The sequence below is a fragment of the Orycteropus afer genome, unplaced genomic scaffold (genome assembly GCF_000298275.1).
Source record: "Orycteropus afer afer isolate SDZICR_OR568_19922 unplaced genomic scaffold, OryAfe1.0 scaffold00168, whole genome shotgun sequence".
Classification (NCBI taxonomy): Eukaryota; Metazoa; Chordata; class Mammalia; order Tubulidentata; family Orycteropodidae; genus Orycteropus; species Orycteropus afer.
Genome location: NW_006921755.1, coordinates 6,083,932 through 6,088,900, shown reverse-complemented (window position 1 = coordinate 6,088,900; position 4,969 = coordinate 6,083,932). Strand labels below are relative to the sequence as shown.

The 4,969-nt window shown below is 36.2% G+C and overlaps 1 non-coding gene across 1 annotated transcript; it reads right to left on the bottom strand.

The window, feature by feature from the left end:
* Positions 1–1,827: 1,827 nt before the first annotated feature.
* On the bottom strand, positions 1,828–1,929 carry LOC122150547. Its single transcript, XR_006163720.1, has one exon. It is a non-coding gene; the product is annotated as a U6 spliceosomal RNA (small nuclear RNA).
* Positions 1,930–4,969: the final 3,040 nt, after the last annotated feature.

Below are 4,969 nucleotides of genomic sequence, written 5' to 3'. Positions count from 1 at the left end.
TTCCTTCCGAGGAGTGGCTGGTGGGTTTGAACCGCCAGCCTTCTGGTTAACAGTCAAGTGCTTTAGCCACTATGCTACCAGAGCTGCTTCAGTTTTTTCATAGTATTCTGTTATTATCCGTTTTGTTTCAGTTGCTTCTGTTGTGATGTCACTCATTTCATTTGTTATTCATGTTATTTCCCTCTTCTTTCTCTTTTCCTTAAATTGGCCAATGGTTTGTTGATTTTCTTAATCTTCTTAAAGAAACAGCTTCTTGTTTTGTTTTTCTGTTTTCTGTTTCATTCATTTCATTTAGTTCTACTCTGTTCTTTATTATTTCTTTTCTTCTGGAGGCTGAAGATGTTTGCATCTATAATCATGACGGATATTAGCCTGTGTTTTCCTTCCAGTGATATCTTTGTCTAGTTTTGGTATCAGGGCTATGCTTGCTTCATAGAATGAATTTGGGACTCTGCCATCTTTTTCTATGTTCTGGAACACCTTGAGTAGAATAGCTGTCACTGCTTCTCTGAATGTTTAATAGAACTCTCCAGTGAAACCATCTGGGCCAGGACTTCTTTTTGTGGGGAGTTTTTTTCATGTCCTGCTCAATTTCTTCCACTTGTTATAGGTCTGTTCAAATCTTTTGTTGCTCTTTTTTCTAATTGTTGGAGTTGTTGGCTTACCATGTTGATTCTTATTCTTACTTCTTTTTTGATGTGTACATAATTGCTATAAATTGCTCTCTGAGTATTGCTTTCACTGTGCCCCAGAGGTTTTGGTATGTATTTTATTCTCATTTGTTTCTAGGAATATATGTGTGTGTGTGTGTGTGTGTGTTCCACACTCAATTTCTTCTGTTACCTAGTAGTTCTTGAGCTGAGTATTATTCTGTTTCAATCTTCCTATCATGGATTTCTAATTTTATAGCTTTGTGATCCGACAAGATGCTTTGTAGAATTTCAATGATTTTAAGTTTATTAAGGCTTGATTTGTGGTCTAACATATGGTGTGTTCTAGAAAATGATCCATGTGCACTGGAATAGAATGTGTATTGATTTTTTTTGTTGGGTGGAGTGCTCTGTATATGTCTATGAAGTCATGTTGGTTGATTGTGGTGTTGAGATCTTCTGTATCTTTTTTTTTTTTTTTGCTAACTGTTCTGTCTGTCTTCGAAAGTAGTGTGCTAAAGACTCCTACTGCTGTTGTAGTATCGTCTATTTCTCCTTTCAATATAGTTAATATTTGCTTTATGCATTTTGGAGGTTTTTCATTGGGTGTGTAGATATTTATTATTGTTATGTCCTCTTGGTCTATTGACCATTTTATCATCATATAATTCACTTCCGTATCCCCTAGGCTGGAGTTTGTCTTAAAGTCTATTTTATCAGAAATTAATATCACCACTCTTGCTTTTTTGTTGTTGTTGTTGTTGCCATTAGCTTGATATATTTTTCCATCCCTTGATTTTTAATCTATTTTTATTTTTGTGTCTAAGTTGAGTCTTTTGTAGGCAGCATATTGATGGCTCTTGATTTCTTATACAATCTGGTCTCTTTCTCCATTCACGTTTAGTGTTATTCATGAGAGGTATGAATTTACTGTTGTCATTCTTCGGTGTTTTTGTTGTGGTGCTGATGGTTTCTTTATCCCAAGTATTTTTCTGTTCTGAGCTCATTTGATTATCAAGTTTTCTTTCCCTTTCCTTGTTATTGTTGCTTTCTTGTTTACTAAATCCCTGTGATTTTCTCCTTTCTTATTTTGGTTAGAAGGTTTATTAATTATCTTTGTGGTTACCCTGTAGTAAATTCTTATCTCCCTATGTTTAAAACGTTCTGTTCTATACTGAAAAATATGGAATGCTTCACCAGTTTGTGTATTATCCTTGTGCAGCAGCCATGCTAATCTTCTCTGTATCATTCCAATTTTAGTATATGTGCTGCCAAACCCAGCTTACCAATTCCGTAATTCAAATGCATCAATTCTTCAGTCTTCCTTATTCATTGTCCAGCTTTTGCATGTGTATGAGGTGACTGAAAATGATAGAACATTGCTGTTGATGTTAGGTGCAGTTAAGTCAGTTTGGACTCATGGCTCTACGTACAACAGAATGAAACACTGGTCCTGTGCCATCCTCACAGTCATTGCTATGCTTGAGTCCATTGTTGCAGCCACTATGTCAATACCTCTTGTTGAGGGTCTTCCTCTTTTTCATTGACTGTATACGTTACCATGTTTTTCTTCCTGTTGTTATGTGTCATCGAGTCGGACCGACTTATAGCGACCCCTCCTTGGGTTTCCGAGGCAGTATCACTACGGAAGTAGATTGCCCAATCTTCCTTCTGAGGAGTGGCTGGTGGGTTTGAATCACCAGTCTTCTGGTTAGCAAGTGCCTTAGGTGCTACGCTACCATACTGACCCTCAAATTGTTTCTTATTGTTCGATCATATCTTCTCCGTATTCAGCTACATTAACATGCTTCAGTTATAGCTGTACCAGCTAACTGCCTTAAAACTACCATGAGGCTGTTAAAGACAAAGATCTAGAGATCAAGAAATACTAGGGAAAAAGCTTTAGAGCTGTGGACAATATTAGGGTAGATATAATTACAATTCAAGTACTTCTTATGCCATTATGGTTCTCTCACAAAATTTTGATGCTGATTAAATATTCGAGCCTTGTTTGCCAGAAGTCCCTCAGAGTCCATGAAACAAATCTCTTGTTGATTAGGCAGTTTATTTTGAATTACTGCTAGCAAAGTTTGGAGCTATGATTACTCCTTTTTCTATCTTAAAAGGACAAAAAAAATCTAATTCCAGTTGTTTTTTTTAAAATGAAATTTATTATACCATGAAAAATGTTAATTATGCTATTAAAAGCTTAATGTACTAAGTCCTATAATAACAGGATGCCTGTCTTTTTATTATAAAAAATAGTTTTAAAAGCAGCTTCAAAATCTTTTTTTCAAAATAGATGAGGATATATGCTTTTGTATGTTTATTTATAAATACACTATAAATATTGCAATAATTATTATTATGTTGTTTTTTTAAGCTTCTGGAGAAGAAAATGAAGGGAGAATTTATTGACTCATGTGAGGATGTAGTCCAGAACTGATGTTCAAGGAAATTGTCAAGGACCCAGACCCACCTTCTATAATAGAAGGGTTTCATTCTCTATGCTATAAATAGACTGTTTCACATCCAGCCATCACCTCTAAACTTCAAGTCAGAAGAAAGGGAATGTGCTTGCATGTAGTTTTAATTTTCAGGAGAACAATAGGCTTTCTGGAAACCTCCCCAAGAATTTAAGATTATTCTTTATTGTCTAGAATTGGGTCACATAGCTACTCCCAGCTGCAAGAGAGTCTAAGAAGGTATACAGTTTTAATTGCACTCATTATCAAACCAAGTAAAATTGGAGTCCTGTTGGAAAAGAATAAGAAAAAGACTTTTGAGTAGCAACATCTCAAATAGTGGTCAATACATAATTGTCACTATTGTTACTGTTAACTATTATTGAAGTTGTGGCTAGTTCTGACCTATGTGGTTTTTTTTTTTTTTTTTTAACTTTTTACTGTGATTTGGGTGAGATTTTACAGAGAAAATTGGTTTTCCATTCAACAATTCATATACATTTTGTTTTGTGACATTGATAGCAGTCCCTACAATGTAATAGCACTTTTCTCACTTCCTCCCTGTGTTTACCATTTCCATTTGTCCTTCTTTCCTATCCCTTTCTGCCTTCTGAGCTTTATCTCTGGGCAAATGTTGTCCTCTTAATCTCATATGGTTGATTGTTCTAAGGAGTGCATACCAACCTGGTGTTACTGTTCACTTCATAAGCCTGTCTATTGTTTGGCTGAAAGATGAGCCACCAGGATGAGTTCAGTTCCAGGCCTGAAGGATGTCTAGGGCCATAGTCTCAGAGGTTCCACCAGTTTCTGTCAGACCAATAAGCCTGGTCTTTTTTGTTATTTTGAGTTTTGTTCCACGTTTTTCTCACATTCTATCCAGGATCTCCTACTGTGATCCCTTTCAGAGTTGTTGGCAGTGGTAAGTGGGTAAAATCTAGTTATTCTGGTCTCAAGGGTATAGAGGTTGAGATTCATATGGTCCACTAGTCTCATAGACAAATTGCTTCCATGCATCCTTGATTATCTGCATTTCTTTGCTCCAGATGAGGAAAGACCAAGAGTTGGACTTTAGATGGCCTCTCACAAGCTTTTAAGACCCTAGTCACTACTCACTGAAGTTGTGTATAGAGCATTGTCTTTGTGGACTATGTTATGCCAAATGACCTTAGTGTCCCCAACCTTAGTGTTCTGAGCCCCTGGGCACAGAGACTTATTCCTTCAAGGTGTTTTGTTATGGCTAAAAAGGTTTCATTACTTTGCCTCCTGTATGTTTCACTATATTCTTGGACATATTTGCAGCATATGTAAATAGATATGTAAAAGTATTCTCTGTCAAACCTATATATATCCATGGGTGTAGGCCCATTTGCCTTCCCACCCCTGTTTAGCTTGTGTTTCTATCTATGTATCTACTTCTAGACTACTGTTACAATAAGATGATATTTGTAATAGTATTCACTTTTGTTGCCTTTAACTCTGTGTTCCTCCCAGTGTCTTCATTCACCTTATACTGACCTCTCCCTTACTGTATATTATCTTTCCTTTCAACCAAGTTATTAGTGTTCACCTTCTAGTTAATGATTTACCCTCCTTTCCCCTACCACCTCTGGTAACTTTCAAGTAATGTTTGTTTTTTTTTTTCCCCCTGTGTGGCCTATAGGTTTTGGGGGGGGGAGGGAAAGAGCCTTTCTTTTTTAATTAAATTTTTGTCCATTCTAAATTCTATAGAGAAAACATTTATTTCAACAGGCACTTAGGCTGTGAGGTTATATGACTTATTAGTAATAAACTGTCTTGATGTAGGAGAAAAATGTGTTGGAAAGTATCCCAGGAGTTCTAGACCCAGAACAGTAG